Raw genomic sequence first — 16790 nt, 5'->3', positions numbered from 1 at the left:
GGGACTGGGTGGCCGGCGGCCCCTCCCCTGAGTGGGGCGAGGAAGGAATTGCCCTAAGGCTTCCTCATGACTTGGTGATAACTATATTCATAGCGTCACCAAATAAACCAGAAGGTGAAACAGGGGCATCGGGAAGGAAAGTTTTTGTCCTTGTCTCAGATGCCTGATATATTTGTCCGAGAGCAGATCGCAATGCTCGCACCCGCCCCGCTCCAATGCGAAAGCTGCATGCTCTTCCCCCAAACAAACAAAGCAAAACTGATGCATGTCCCTCTCGGATATAGAGCGGAGGCAGGGAAACACGCATCGTTTGTCTTGACTTTCTGTCATATTTATATATATATATAGCAAGAAAGAGAAAGAAGAACAGGTTCACTGTGCAGTGCTTAACAGATTTTAACTCCTAACAGAGGAAAGACTGTTTTGATAGGCTTGTGAGACACACATACAGAATGCTCTAAAAAAAAAATTATCTGATGACACGGTGGTGACGCGTCTATTTATAGCCTGGCCACAGGTGCATCCAATGATCTCACCAGCCGAGGCTATAAATTCTGGTCAATGTTCATTGATATGTTACACACATATTCACAGATGGTCACAATGTAGGATTGTTCCCAAAGTGCTTTTCTCAGCGCAGCATCCTAGTGAAGCTTTTTGTAAAGGGAACATCAGATTTCTGTTTGTTTCTCACCAAACCTTATCGTATGCTTTTATAACAATCATGAGTCTCATGGAATAATTTATTAGACTTCTGAATTATACTTTTGTGTCCTTTTGAAGCTTGAAGATGTCACCATAATCTGCCATTGTATGACATCATCGAAAACAAAATGTTTCACAATTTCTCCCTTTGTGTTATGAAAAGGAAATTTTCTGATCACAAAGTGTATCAAGATTGAAAAAATAATCATTTCTGTTTATTGAATATTGATGGACAAACATAATTTGTGAAAAAATTATAATAACAGAACATTGTTTTAATTCAAATGTTTTTTTTTTCTACTTTGTTCTTTTATTAATTTTTTTTAAAGGTGGCAAGGGAGCCTTTTGCCCCACACTTGGATAAAATACCCCCAGGGGAGTTAAAGTGATATTGTGTAAATATAGGAACAATAGATTTAGGTAGGGTTGCCACCCGTCCCATAAAATACGGGATCGTCCCGTATCGAATGAATACAGGACTTGATTTGTCTCGTATTTAATCTGGTCAGATGGCGTCACGGAGAAATCGTTCCAGATCGCCAATTTAACTTTGATACAATTTGGAAATTTGCCTACGGTGGGTAAGGGACCATCTGAAATGTCCACACATGTTGCTAAAATGTGCTAATACTGAGGAGGGTTTAGTAAGGGACAATCTGAAAAGTCCACAAATGGTGCTAAAACGTGCTAATACTGTGGAAGGTTTGGTAAGGGACCGTCTGAAAAGTCCACAAATGTTGCTAAAACGTGCTAATACTGTGGAGGGTTTGGTAAGGGACCATCTGAAAAGTCCACACATGTTGCTAAAACGTGCTAATACTGTGGAGGGTTTGGTAAGGGACCATCTGAAAAGTCCACACATGTTGCTAAAACCTGCTAATTCTGTGGAGGGTTTGGTAAGGGACCGTCTGAAAAGTCCACACATGTTGCTAAAATGTGCTAATACTGTGGAGGGTTTGGTAAGGGACCGTCTGAAAAGTCCACAAATGGTGGTAAAACTGTGGAGCTTTTTCTATGTAAATGTTCAATAAGATCAAACAATATATGAATACACTGAGTCATAAAGACCAGAACAGGTGAACAAATAAAATTCAATTATAATGTGTTGCAGTGTAAAGTGAAAAACAGGATTTCAGGAAAGTACATTTATATTACATTTATTCATTTGGCAGATGCTTTTATCCAAAGCGACTTACAAAAGAGGAAGAACATCAGCGAATAATCTTAGGGAGACAGTGGTACAAAAAGTGCCATATTACAAAGTTTCACTATCATCAGAATAGTATACAAAACAGATTTAAGTGCAACAAGAAATGTAAAAAATATATATATTTTTTTTTTTACTGTTGTAGTTTGTATTGCTGTTTAGTGTTTTGTGATCGAATAATATCAAATGTGCCTTTTATCCCCGGGGGCCTTTAGCCCCATCATACCCTAATTTTAGTAGTGTATTAATATTGTTAATGGAACCATTAAGGAACCAGAATAATTATGAATAATCAGAATTGTTAAATTCCTTATGACTCCCCTCCATAGGGAATTACATTATACTTTGACTAACATTATAAGTTAATTCTACAAAAGCTTAGAATTTGACACCTTTCGGAACGGTCTTCCCAGTTTATCTTATCCCTCCTAAAATGCAACAGCACACATACACATTCTCTGGGCAGCATTGCAGAGAGAGTTTTGGTGTGTGTTGACTGTGTGTCGCGAAGAATGGAGAGAATGACTGGAGTGAGGGGGGCATAGATGTACTTCGCTCCTCTGAAGCGTGCCAGAACATTCCTCACAGATTTTTGCGTCATCTTCTTTCTCTTAAATCCATGGGAGTGCTGCGTTTCCATGGTGATCGAAAGTTATATGAGCCATCTTTATTCATCACTGTAGCCCGGAGGGCTGGAGAAGAAGCTCTGAAAAAAGAGACAGATAAAGAGAGAAACAGAGTAGATGTGAAAAAGACGGAGACGGAGACGATCTCTTATTTGTTTGTGTCTGTCTGGGGTTTTATTTACACCCATTCTACAAAGAAGGCACAAGGGTAAAAGCAAAGATCAACCGTAAGAGGATATTTTACCAGTACTTTTAAATTTTTTCATCATTTAATTCCCCCTCATGTCATTCTAAACCTGTAATAGTAGTCTATATGACTTGTGTACTATAATCAAAGTCTTTTGAAGCCATATGAAAGCTTTGTTTGAGCAACATACAGAAATTGAAGTCGTTATTCACTGAAAATCTGACAGCTGTGGTCACCATTCACCATCATTGCATGGAAAAGAGCAGCCTACGCATTAAGCTAAATAGCCTTTCACTAAAGAAAGTAAGTCATACAGGTTTGGAAGAACATGGGGGTGAGCACAGATTTTTTAGTGTTTTTTAATTTTATTTAGGTTTAAAGGTCAAAAGGTTTTTGAGAGAAACATAAATTCAGTAAAATGTGCCCAAATGCTTTCTCCTCCAGACAGTTTATTTGTAACTGATAAAATAGATTTGTTGTCAATGAGATCCATATTTAGATATTTTCTGTAAATCTGCTTTCAAATAATAGGTACTGTAAAAAGATCTGTACAAATGTAATCGACTTGAATAGACTTGTGGGTATTTTTGCACATGTGTGCATACAATAGTGTCTTAATACTTCCATTGATCCCTGCAGCATATGACACATGAAAAATAAACAAGGCTTTCAATGGAGACGATCATTCACACAAACAAACAATGAATTCTCTGCTGTACTACTTTCATAATCCATCATGCCCACTGGCTCTGAGCCCCTAATCTGTCTGCGTGTGGTCCTGTCTGAAGTCTGCTGCTCTATTAACAGTTATCTGGAACAGAGCCACAGAAGCATCATTTTGTTCTGATGCCGAGTCTGTCTGTATCTCAACCCTTCTCAAGAACTCCTTGTTAACTGTTTCTCTCCAATCGCTTCATCTGAGAGCAGAAGTCCCTCAGGATACTGAAAAGGGCAACTTTACTGACATCATACTGTAATAATGAGAGAGTGAAAGAGACTACACAGATAAACAAACACATTAGGTAGTATTCTTATTCTTGTGGGGGCTTTGCATTCAAATCCATTGTTCTTAGTATGACCAAATTATAATTACAATAGACTAACTCTAAACAATTAAAGAACCAAAAATGACTATGCTGTTGATACTATGGCAATGCCATGTTTTTTTTAATAATTATTTGTTGTTTATTTGGACATATACCATGCAATACCATGTTGTAACAAATTCAGAATATGGGTATTAAAGTAACATAGTAATATCATGTCAATAATGTCCCATTAAATTTGGGAAGGACCGTAAAATACATCTTTTTGACTTATTTGTTATTGTTTGAAACCTTTAAAAATCTTTATTATTTTGGGACACCCTCACAAAGTTTTGTTATTCTTCTTGTAACTTTCCAGGAAAGGCCATGAAAAGTCATACATCATTTACAAGTTGGCTATTTCCTATGGTCTCACACAATGTTGTTTGCATAAACTCGTACGACTTCATCACGTGCAAATTTCCGTATGTCTAATGCGGAAGTAAGCGCACGATGCGTTAAGGGCATACTTATTAATAATATGCCCTTTCCCAAACCCCTTATCTAAACTTAACCAATCAGTAGAGTGTGTAGGCAAGGTAAGAAGCTGTTGTGTGAGACAGAAGCAAGTAATTGTCGCGCATTAGATGGAAAAGATGTCCAGCTCAAACGAGAGCAGTCACACGATATCATACGAATTAGCCACATTTCGAAAAGTTGCACGAATCCTGACGATTTCGCCGTAAGAACGTGTTGCTTTATTGCTAAATATTCTACTCACAATTTCACATATTGTGTTTCCAGCTCAGTCTCACAGGTTAGAGCAAAAAAAAACGATGCAGTGTAGCCTGGTCCATTATAAATGGCTGTGAGAGCAAAAGTAATTTGTTTTCAATGAAAGTTGGTGGATGGGAAATTTGAGGATGAGCTAAAGCACAGCAACAGTTGGCAATGGGATGTGGTGGATGTATCCATAGACTGTAAAAAAAGATGGACGACGCACCTTCGCTCTTTTCCATTGGTGAGAACTGAAGCCGCCAGTGTCCCGATATGGCGCTGACATCTTGGGACTTGAGTCTGCGAAGTTGCGATTTCGCGACCAGACCTGCGCAGTAGTGAGCAGGAAGTAAAGCCGCGAAATCAAGACCCCGCCCTCACTTTCGCTGAATCAATCGTAAGCACACGCCCCTGCACTTTTGAATTTTGACTTATGACGGTGTGAAATAATTAATTATAAAAATTTAGATATTACATTTAAGGCTCCAATCTCCTCAGTCCTCCGAAGATCCCAAAAAAAAATCAGTTGGTGCTTCAGTGACTACTTCTCTCAGAGAACCTGTCAATCACAGCTGTCAATCATGATGTCACAGCACCGTTTTTATAGCATCAAATAACTAACAAAAAACAAACACTTGAAATTACATCAACGTGATAGAAACTACAGTAAATTACAGAAAATATCTTTTGGAAAAAAGATATGTGAAGTGTAATTTAATAGTTTAGTTGGTCTCACGTCCCGTTGAATAACATGGGGAGGCGGGGTTTATGACCTATACTAGGACCAGTCACCGGGGGGCGATCGAGACGTTTTGGCTTCACTTTTGAGGGCTTGTGCGGCACACTTGGAAGCGACAACCAATGGGAGTGAAGACAGATAAGCTTTACATTATTAGACAGTGACACCTTTGACTTTTGATGGGAATGACAACAGCTGTGCGGGATAGACCTACAGTCTCTTCAATGGGTTGGACAGTTGTTTAAAGTGTTTTTGGATTGTTCCGCTGACGAAACTCGTCAATTGAAATTTATGAAAGTTCAGTAGATAAAAAAACAGAAAACTGAACATTTTATGGAATTTAAGAGCTTTATAAAGCTTTATACAGTGTTTTTCACTGAAAAGATGGTAAGTCTATACCTCAAAGCCTCAGTTTCATTCCTGTCAAAAATCAAAGATGACGCTTCTGTGAATAAGGTCTATTGGCTATTTAAAAGGGTTTAACAGATTTAGGAATTTGAATTAGTCTTTTTGTGAAGCCCCAAATTAATCAGCACTTCACATTATTTTGGATTGTCCTTTTACACAATTATTTGGGATAGAGTTTTGTAGTTGAATTAACAAACCTTTGGAGCTTTTGGGTTTCTCTATGTTGGACTGTTTGAATTTTATACCATCAGCAAAAGAAAATGTGGATTTTATGATAAACCTGTTATTGCTGCTTGCCAAGTTTTACATTCAGCACAGCAAATTAATAATCAAAAGCCCTTAATGTTTTTTAAGAAGCAAAATATCCAATACGCCCAAACCATTTCATCTTCAAAGAACACCAAAGCTCTTAAGACTGTAAACCTATGCTTCCTCTTTAAATAATTTTGTGTTGATGCATAATATGTAATATTTTATACCAGGTGCTTTTCTCTCTTATGAGAGAAAAATGTTATATATATTATTATTATTATTATTTACTTATTTGTTTATTTTATTTTATTTTTTAAGAAGACAGATGAGCTCAACGGTTTTGCTATCTGCATTGCAATACAATTCATTTATTGTAAATAATAGATTGATAGTGGGTAGTGGAGTCTTGGGTGCAAATGAGGGTAATTTCCCAGGCACCAGTCTAAATAATAACAATAATAATAATAATGAGTATTATTTTTATTATTTAAATTATTATTATTATTATTATTATTACACACAATATCTATTATAATTCTAATAATAATTATTATTATTATAAACATAATGATTCTTAATATATTGCAGTAAAAAATGAAAAGTGTTATTTTTTCAAGCATTGTAAATACTACATTATTTTTCTTTTCCCACTATAAAGAGCTTTCCGGATGTCTTAACCAAAACAATATTTTCCCTCATGACAAAAATAAAATACAATACAAATTGTGAAAATATTATTATACATTTTGTATTTTGGGCATTTGTATTCTAAAAAATAACCACGTGAGCATACTGTATGTAATGTATACTCTACTTTGTGTATTGTAAAGTAAGCAGATATCAGAATATGTGTATATGTGCAGTGTGTGAGTTTCAGATGAGGCAGTCTATGTGGTGTGTTCAGGCAGAGCTGTGTGAACTGCTCCAAATGGCTGTGATATATTAATGAGGGGCAGTACAGTCAGGCATGCTAACAAATTGGATGTAGAGCAATTGACCCCCTCAGCGCAGTTTCTCTCATAAGGAAAGAGAGAGAGAGAGAGAGAGGGGGGGGTTGCACAGGATGAAACCAAGAAGGAGCTAAGGACATGGAAAAGGCTCAAACGAGTGCTAAGTTTTACATACATTGTTGGGAGCAAATGTACCTGATAGTAAAACCTGAAATCACCTTTTCTTTGTGAGGACTAGTCAACGATTAACATCTAAAAATTTACAAAATAATGTCTTCATGAAATATGCTAATTTTTGTGAGGATTAGGTTTAGGGGTTGGGTTAGAGAGATAGAATACTAAGTATAATAAAAACTGAAGTCAATGGAAATTCTCCATCATGGAGAAAGAAAAAAAATGCAAATCTGCAGTTTCAGTTTCAGTTTCAGTTTATTCACAATACCTCTTCAAACATTACAATAATACAGTTTTTAAAAGTACAGAGTAGATTGGGTACAGTACAGTGAAATGGGTCTCCCAAAGAAGCAAAAAAAAAAAAAGCTTATAAGTAGGCACCCATAGTTCTTGAATGGGTAGATACTGACAAGGTACAGTGAGACACAATAAATACACACAAATAAATACATACCATGACATATGTTACAACAACATACTCACTCATACCAACATACACATACGTCCCAGTAATCCATGAACATCAGTTTTTTAATAATTAAATATAGGTTAAGAAGAAATTATGTTTTAATTGTCTTTTGAAGTTGGAGATAGAGGGCAACACCTTAATACCATCATCAACCCTGTTCCAAATCTGCGGACCCCTACAAACAACACTCATACTGGTGCGCACATGTCTGCGATATTTTCCAAATATAAGTGGTTTGAATCTCGTTTGGTATGTATGCTGGGGGCTGGAGATAGGAACAAGATTACTCAATCTAGGGTTCAAGCTATTTACAATTTGAAACATCAAACAAGCATTATGATATTCATTTAACTCAGCTAGTCTTAATAACTTAAAGCGTTAGAATAGAGGGCTGGTCGGGGAATTTATCTCTGACCAGGACAACGCCCGTATGGCTTTCTTTTGCAAGGATTCGAGTTTTTTAAGATGACTTGTAAAGGTGTTGCACCATATCACATTACAGTAATTAAGGTGTGGTTCAAAGAAAGTTTTATACAATATCATAAGGGCAGACAGAGGAAGAAAATGTCTGATCTTATAAAACAGGCCAACATACTTTGATCATTTATTTACAAGATGGTCAATATGACATTTAAAGCTAAGAGAGTCATCAATGAGGAGAGTCATCAATGAGTTCAGATATGAGTTCAGATAAAATGAAATAAAACAATAATAATAAAAAAAGATTTTCCCCTATTGACGTGGTTGAAGCAAAGCATGAAGTGTGCACTTCCCCAGCCTACAGTCTTAATACTTACTACTTAAGTGCACAGCATGTATATCTTACCTTCACCATGTTTACACCGCAAAGCACTGCAGCAGTTCATTTCTATCAGGAAGACTCGCAGACTTGAGTGAAATATATGATGACATTTATTTGATGAAAATAAAACAGAAAAGTAATGTCTCTCTTTGGCGTAGGCCCCGTCTGGCGGTCCTAAGTAGTTCCATTCGGAACTCATACTCATATCCTGCCGGAGATAGGAGGCAGGGGCGAGGATTCTTCCCTCGTGCAGGACGGGACTCAACTTGTGGTGGTGGGGTGGTGGAGGTTGCCGCGTTAGCACACTGAAACAGCAATGTGATTGATTGTGAGCAGACTTATAAAGCAACAGCTTACATTTGATTGACTGGGAATTACCCAGCTAATGGTGCGATGACGTACAGCTTCTAGTATTCCCGTTAGAACTAAGCTGCGCTTACATATCTGTCTGTTGTCTCACGTCACCTCAAAGTGTTCACTAACCAATTAGCTGTAAGATTGCTGACAGACTTCAGCAAAGGTAAAATGTATTAATTTCCTTATTTTCAACTGAAATATAGGTAGAAAATTAAATGAATATTAAATAAATGATAAAAATTTATAGAATTGAAAATATATTTTTTATACACGTTAAAACTATGCATACATATGGTCGTCAACTGAAGGAACATCACAAAATATGCTTTGATTGTTGTAGGAGCAATCAATTTTTTCCACTCCACTTGCATGGATCCCATAAACCCTATTCCTGAAAAATCAAACTAAATATCTCAAAACCAAAGAAGGACCCATACAGTCCCTTTCAAAACTGTGGTTCTGCCTTTATAAGCATAGAAAATCCACATCTGTGGGGAAATAGATGTTCTACAGGTGAAATTCGAAAAATTAGAATATCGTGCAAAAGTTCATTAATTTCAGTAATTCAACTTAAAAGGTGAAACTAATATATTATATAGACTCATTACAAGCAAAGTAAGATATTTCAAGCCTTTATTTGATATAATTTTGATGATTATGGCTTACAGCTTATGAAAACCCCAAATTCAGAATCTCAGAAAATTAGAATATTACATGAAATCAATAAAAAAAAGGATTTTAAATACAGAAATGTCGGCCCTCTGAAAAGTATAATCATGCATATGTACTCAGTACTTGGTTTGGGCCCCTTTTGCATTAATTACTGCCTCAATGCGGCGTGGCATGGATGCTATCAGCCTGTGGCACTGCTGAGGTGTTATGGAAGACCGAGATGCTTCAATAGCGGCCTTCAGCTCTTCTGCATTGTTTGGTCTCATGTCTCTCATCTTTCTCTTAGCAATGCCCCATAGATTCTCTATGGGGTTCAGGTCAAGCGAGTTTGCTGGCCAATCAAGCACAGTAATACCATGGTCATTGAACCAGGTTTTGGTACTTTTGGCAGTGTGGGCAGGTGCCAAGTCCTGCTGGAAAATTAAGTCAGCATCTCCATAAAGCTTGTCTGCTGAAGGAAGCATGAAGTGCTCTAAAATGTCCGGTAGGCGGCTGCGTTGACTCTGGACTTAATAAAGCCCAGTGGACCAACACCAGCCGATGACATGGCTCCCCAAACCAACACAGACTGTGGAAACTTCACACTAGACTTCAAGCATCTTGGATTGTGTGCCTCTCCATTCTTCCTCCAGACTCTGGGACCTTGGTTTCCAAATGAGATGCAAAATTTGCTCTCATCAGAAAAGAGGACTTTGGACCACTGAGCAACAGACCAGTTCTTTTTTTCTTTAGCCCAGGTAAGACGTTTGACATTTGAAGCCCATGTCCAGGACCCGTCTGTGTGTGGTGGCTCTTGATGCAGTAACTCCAGCCTCAGTCCACTCCTTGTGAAGCTCCCCACACATTTGAATGGCCTTTTCCTGACAATCCTCTCCAGGCTACGGTCATCCCTGCTGCTTGTGCACCTTTTTCTTCCACACTTTTCCCTTCCACTTAACTTTCTATTAATGTGCTTTGATACAGCACTTTGAGAACATCCAACTTCTTTTGCAATTACCTTTTGAGGCTTTCCCTCCTTGTGGAGGGTGTCAATGATGGTTTTCTGCACAACTGTCAGATCAGCAGTCTTCCCCATGATTGTGAATTCAACTGAACCAGACTGAGAGACCATTTAAAGGCTCAGGAACCCTTTGCAGGTGTTTAGCTGATTAGAGTGTGACACTTTGAGCCTACAATACAGAACCTTTTCACAATATTCTAATTTTCTGAGATTCTGAATTTGGGGTTTTCATAAGCTGTAAGCCATAATCATCAAAATTATATCAAATAAAGGCTTGAAATATCTTACTTTGCTTGAAATGAGTCTATATAATATATTAGTTTCACCTTTTAAGTTGAATTACTGAAATTAATGAACTTTTGCACGATATTCTAATTTTTCGAGTTTCACCTGTATGTATACATCACTCTATTGTGATGGACTAATTGTCTGAGCTCTGTTATATAAACTATTACCGCCAAAGTCCATTTATTTTTCTTTAAATATAGAGAGGTGGGAGCCAGTGGCGGCTGCTGGTCTTTCAAAGAGGGGAAGCTCATTTTCGGCCTACATTATAAACTTATTTACCCTATTTTTTGCACTAAATCAATCTTAGGTGTTGATCTGCCCTGCTGTTTAATTCTAATTTTTTCCTCGTAAGGAAGACTTTCAAATGGCTTCGCCAAAATCAGGTCGACACCCGTTTCAGTTTCACCCGTACGACGCTAGCCTAGCCTACTGTATGAATGAATGAATGAACGAACGAACGAACGAACGAACGAACGAACGAACGAAGGAACGCTCTAAAACAAAATATATTAAACTTGGTAAAACTGAAACAAGGAATGTGGTGTATAATTGTGTGAAATGTATTATGCAAATTGACTAGCAATTTCGCCAAACAAATATAAAGAAATAGGTTGCAGCAGTTTGTCTTTCGACTACACTTGAGAAATCCATGATGGGACTGAGCGTGAAATAGCTTCAGTGACTTCTTACAGTACAGATTCGCTGTCAATCAAAAGGAGATGCAGTCTTTCGACAGATCCTCCAATCATCACGCGAAGCCCGAGTCGGGCCAGCCCACTCCTCATTCACCCCCAGAGACGCTGAGCGTCCGTGGGCGAGACATAATCGCAGTATTTATCCAATGACCGTCTATTTTCGGAGCACTGAAAAAACTGTTCAGAGCAGCCCCATTGAAGTCAATGGACGCTGGGCTTCAACAGGGAAATGCACTGACGCTTACGGGAATGTATGAGAAGTAAATCGAGTCAGCCGACCTGCTATATGTAATGTAGCTGATTCTGAACGAACTCGTCTTCGAGATGAACGTGTTCTAACGCATTTTTAGTCAATAAATTGTTTACACAATAGTACATATTTGACCATTATTTTTTTTGACATTATAGGGGAAGCTGAGCTTCCCTTGCAGTCTTAAAGAAATCCCCACTGGTGGGAGCGTTTAATACCAACCAGACAAATAGGGTCTGACCACTGTCAGGATCAATAAAACCTTCTCTAAAGGAAGCTACAGATCCCCTATTATCCAACTCTAGAGCTCTTATACATCTAAGAAGAGCAAGCAAAGATACAAGTCCATTGGGACTAGCACAGTCAATACTGCTCCCTGTTCAGAGGCCTGAGGGGGTCATGTAATGATCCATCCACTGAGCCAAATATTGTTCCAGCCTTCCGATGTTTTGAGAGATATTTTCGATCTACCTGCAAAAGTGTTTGCTAAAAGGGAAGAGAATTTGGCAGCATATACACTGCAAAGTTTGGGAATGACAACCGCATTTGAAGGAATTTTCCGGATTCTGTACAAATTAAACTCAATCGACAGGATTTGTGGCTAATAATCATAATGTTGATTACAAAAAACAAACAAAAAAAACATTTAGAGTCGTCCCTCATTTATAAAAACTAAAATCAAAAATCACAATTTGTTTTAAATAATTTATTGTGGTAATCAACATTATGCTGAAAATACTGTCGATTGAGATTAAGGCTATGTCCACATTAATCTGGATACAGTTGAAACGCTCTCTGTCCACACTGCTGTTTTCAAGGGTTTTCCAAAACTTGGTGGTGCTGGTAGCTGTGAACCTGCTGCAAACCTTTGGCGACAATGAAGAGTTTGCTGCAAAGCTCATTTGCATGTGAAAATTAATGAGTACCTTAATAAATATGTGGAAAGTTTGCAGCATTTGTGGCAACTCTGGAATTTTTGTAAGGGTTACTCTGTCCACACTACAACTTGAAGACAGTGGCTGTGTCTCGTTCAGAAGGATGCATCCTCTGGATGTCGCATTTGTCGGCCACATACGTCATCGGGGCTGTCTCGTTTCATAAAAGCGAGTAGGACACTTCGAAAGTAGCCTTCGACTGCCACCTTCTTTCACGGGAATTCAGAGGATGCTTGAGGTGTATCCTTTGTGGGCACTCACAACCCACAATTCTTTGCTTCAACTGAAATGTCCAAAAACAAATGACACCAATTTTCCCATAAATGTAATGTTCAAACGCAAGTAATATTAATTCCCAAGTTGAAATACCTGTGTAGATGGGTGCAGAGTATATAATATGTATAATTATACCAATATATGATTAAAATAAAGTATTAGACTAAAAGTACACCAGTAAAATCTATTTTCTCTTTACATCATTATAACTCTCCTAAAATGTACCTCATGCATTCCCTTCCAGAGGGGCTTTGTTACCTTCTCACTTAAAGCGCTTGCACTTGTTAAAGAGTGGCGTGCTGTCATAGCAACCATGTTACGTGCCGTTTCCGTATGTCCTACGTAGGCCGTCTCGTTTAAACGAGACTTGTTTAAAGGAGGACACTCTGTCATAGGTGCCATAGGTTGTCGACACCTACCCTAGATTATCATTCTATGCCTAACTTTGTATGCCCTACCCTTGCTAACTTCCCTCCATCTCTTGCACTTGGATGTACGCCATTGCTTATGTTGCATGAGTGCTCACTGCTGGCGGAACCCATGCAATGAGTTTAACTGAAACACCCAAAGCCCTTGATGTCAGTTTGTGGAATTATTTAGTGATTTTTTATTTTAGGGTAATAAACAGTCTGTTTAAGGTAGCCACTTCCATCATACAACAGAGTTGTGTGTGGGTGGGGTAGTTTAGGTGTGATCTGTGATGTCAAAATCGAGTTGTATTTTGGGATATAGAGCTGCATGAAGTGTACATCTGTGTAGACTGTCAGCAGAAACTTCCCTCACTCACTTAACGAAGTAAGGGATTCCCCCAAGGGTAAGTGCTTAGGGAAGTAAGGGAGTGGATGTTAAAAATGAAGTGGAACCCAGCCCATGTGTGTATGGAATACAGGAATCACTCCTGAAATGAGGATGGCTGACACAGTGATACCATAGCAACATTTGACGTTTTGCTCACAAAATAAATGGCAACAGTTTAGCCCTTTTTGTGTTTTATTTTAATAAAATGCTATTTTTATTTATACAAACTCTGTTGCATGTACCGTATGTTGATTAAACTGTTATACAACTACAGTAATTCATAAACATATTTCCAGTATGTTTTATTTGTTAACCCAACTGCCTTTCAGCTTTTACAATAGGCTAACATACTTTTCACCTGATCAATCAAATCCTTGTCACCCTCCAAAACTCTTCATATCAGTTCATCCATCAGTTTTCCACTCATAACTACATATTGGACATATACATAAGAAACAGTTCTCTATTGTTAATATGGCTCATTATGAATCAGACATGTTCGAAAGAGACGGTACAATGTGTCGGTGAGTTGTTGAGCAAATTATTCTGTTTTGTGAACCAGTTCAACCGATTCATTGAAAAGCTCTGAATTCACGTTCATGAATCTGGCATTGCTAGTATTTAGCTGCAGTGTGTAAGTGGCCTTCACTTCATTATTACTATGCAGTTCAGTCTTTGTCTCATCTATCAGGTTGATGAGACTATGCTAATCAGAACAAGTTCTGTTATTAGACGTCTCGGACGGAAAGTGGATTTTGTTAACAGAATCAAGCCGTTGAAGACTTCTGATGTGATCTGGCAGCTTCTGCTAGCTGCCAAATAATTAGGCTATCAGATGTCCAACCCTACAGGCAAACGTTGAGTGACATTAAGTGAAAGCTAGCTGCAAATATATGGACAGACCTTCCTGATAACTGAGCACAGAGTGTCTTAACAGACAACCTGATTCCTGCTCTACACAGACACGTCTTCAGATAATTCAACATTCTCCAGTGTATCTCACACTAATTAAATGCAAAACGTTCCATCCAGAAATGTCACAATTGATTTATCTTCTTTTGCAGACAGTGACTTTACTTCAATCTTTCCATGGATAAGTAGAAGAATGAAGGAAAAGCAGGGAAGGGAGTGGTGATGTTATTTGACTCCCACTTTATGTCCTTTTCTCTCTATATCACTCGTTTCTTCTCTCAACTTCCTCCTCTCCAGTGTGTTGACTCTTTCTTTCTATCCATCTTACTTATGTTTACTGGATGGTGAGTTTCTCTACATGTACCCTTATGATTCTGTAGCTAACATGTGAATCAGTCTGAAAACTTTCTGTCTAATGACAACATGGGAACCTCATAAATGACTGATTTGAGACGCTCTTTATAGTCACATGCTGCACGCAAATTATATACCTCAAGTTAATCAAAGAGAGACATGACTTCCCTTACACTAACCGCTGAGTATAGTGTTAGCATGTTGCTAAGATGCGATACACTATTAAGCACAAAAATATGCAGCACACAAATATTGGTCGAAATACAATATTCTTAAATTTATGGAACTATTTCCTACTGTACCTTTTAGTATTGATTGCAAAAAAAAAACATTTAATAAATAGTAACATTAAAACATTTAACAATGGCTCTAAAATAAAATACAACAACATTCATTAAAAACAGAAAAGTTAATCCATCCATCCATCTTTAACCGCTTATCCGAAGTCGGGTCGTGGGGGCAGCCGCTCCAGCAGGGGGCCCCAAACTTCCCTATCCCAAGCCACATTAACCAGCTATGACTGGGGGACCCCGAGGCGTTCCCAGGCCTGTGAGGAGATGTAATCTCTCCACCTAATCCTGGGTCTTTCCCGAGGCCAGAAAAGTTAATATAGCATTGAAATGACTTTTTTATTTTTTATACTACTTAAATTCACACTTTTCATTCCTCCTGCTGTGGCCAGGTGTACTTCCATAAAGATCACATTTTAATGAGAAAATCTCCTCTGGCTGATGTTTTGTGATTGTCACATAATATTCAATATTACAGTGTGTGAATAGAGACACAGGGCTTGTTACTTCCCTCACATGACCTGACCTGTTTTCTTGGTCATTGAGCCTCATTCATGAAACTTTCATAAATATATGAGTAAATTCAGAGTAATGTAACAAATGCTTCACACTCCCCAGATTTGTTAGTAAAACACGCGTGTTAGTGAATTCCAAACATTCGTAAATAGGGTGTGTGTGTGTGCACGTTCATTCAAAATTATAATCCACACCTAAGAAAATGCCATATCAGGAAGGCATTAGACTCACTTGTAAATCCTGTTAACATCTATTCAGAACAGTAATGAAAACAGTTTTTTGAATGAAGTGCAGTCACTTTAGCAAGCACAATAGTGTCTCAAAGAAAGTTACGCTCATTGCATTTTTTGCTGTCATATGTCGCTCTTTTGTGAGTCAAGCTGTTGACAACAAGGCAATTAAAAATGGTTTGACATGAGTATAAAAATGTTCAGTTCATGCCATGCGGTTTGAAATTCAGATTTCAGTTGGCTATAAATCTGCTATGCGCTGTAATAAACATGTAAATAATGTTGCGTTTGATTCTTCATGATTTGTGAATTCAGATGACATTATCCTCTGCAATCAGTCATTTAAAATGTACGACTTTTCATTTTCTAATCCAAAGAACTCCAAAAGTTGAACACGTAGAAGACTGAAACCACTCTCATCTTGACCAGCCTGATTTGTGAACTTTTTACAGCAGTTTGATTTCCTGTCAACTCTTTAATTCTATGAGTCTGGAAGGTGAAAAATAAGCTCTCTTCACTTTTTGCGCTTATTTCCAGTAAACACGCAATCTGGATTCATGCTAATTCACTTGTATTAGATAGAGCCTGATTTGTGAAAACTTTCACAATCCCATTTGATCATGTTTGATTGCGTCTTACTGCTCTATTCTCCCATTGAATTGTGCAATAGTAACAATATAGGCTGTGTCAATGGATAAAGCCATCAGAGAAATCAGCTTATAATTCTAAAAACTGAGCACCTAGATGGGTCATAGTAGGCTCAAATAGACCTTCATGATTTGTGAATGTTTTCACAGGTCAGTTTTTGCCTCTTAACCTTTCTTTGAGTTCTGTAGTCAACAGTTTACCTGAAAAATCAGTGTTATAGGCTTTGAGAGGTCACATTCTGCAAACAC

Source organism: Xyrauchen texanus, chromosome 41 (assembly GCF_025860055.1).
Source record: "Xyrauchen texanus isolate HMW12.3.18 chromosome 41, RBS_HiC_50CHRs, whole genome shotgun sequence".
In the NCBI taxonomy this organism is placed as follows: Eukaryota; Metazoa; Chordata; class Actinopteri; order Cypriniformes; family Catostomidae; genus Xyrauchen; species Xyrauchen texanus.
This window is presented reverse-complemented; position numbering follows the sequence as displayed.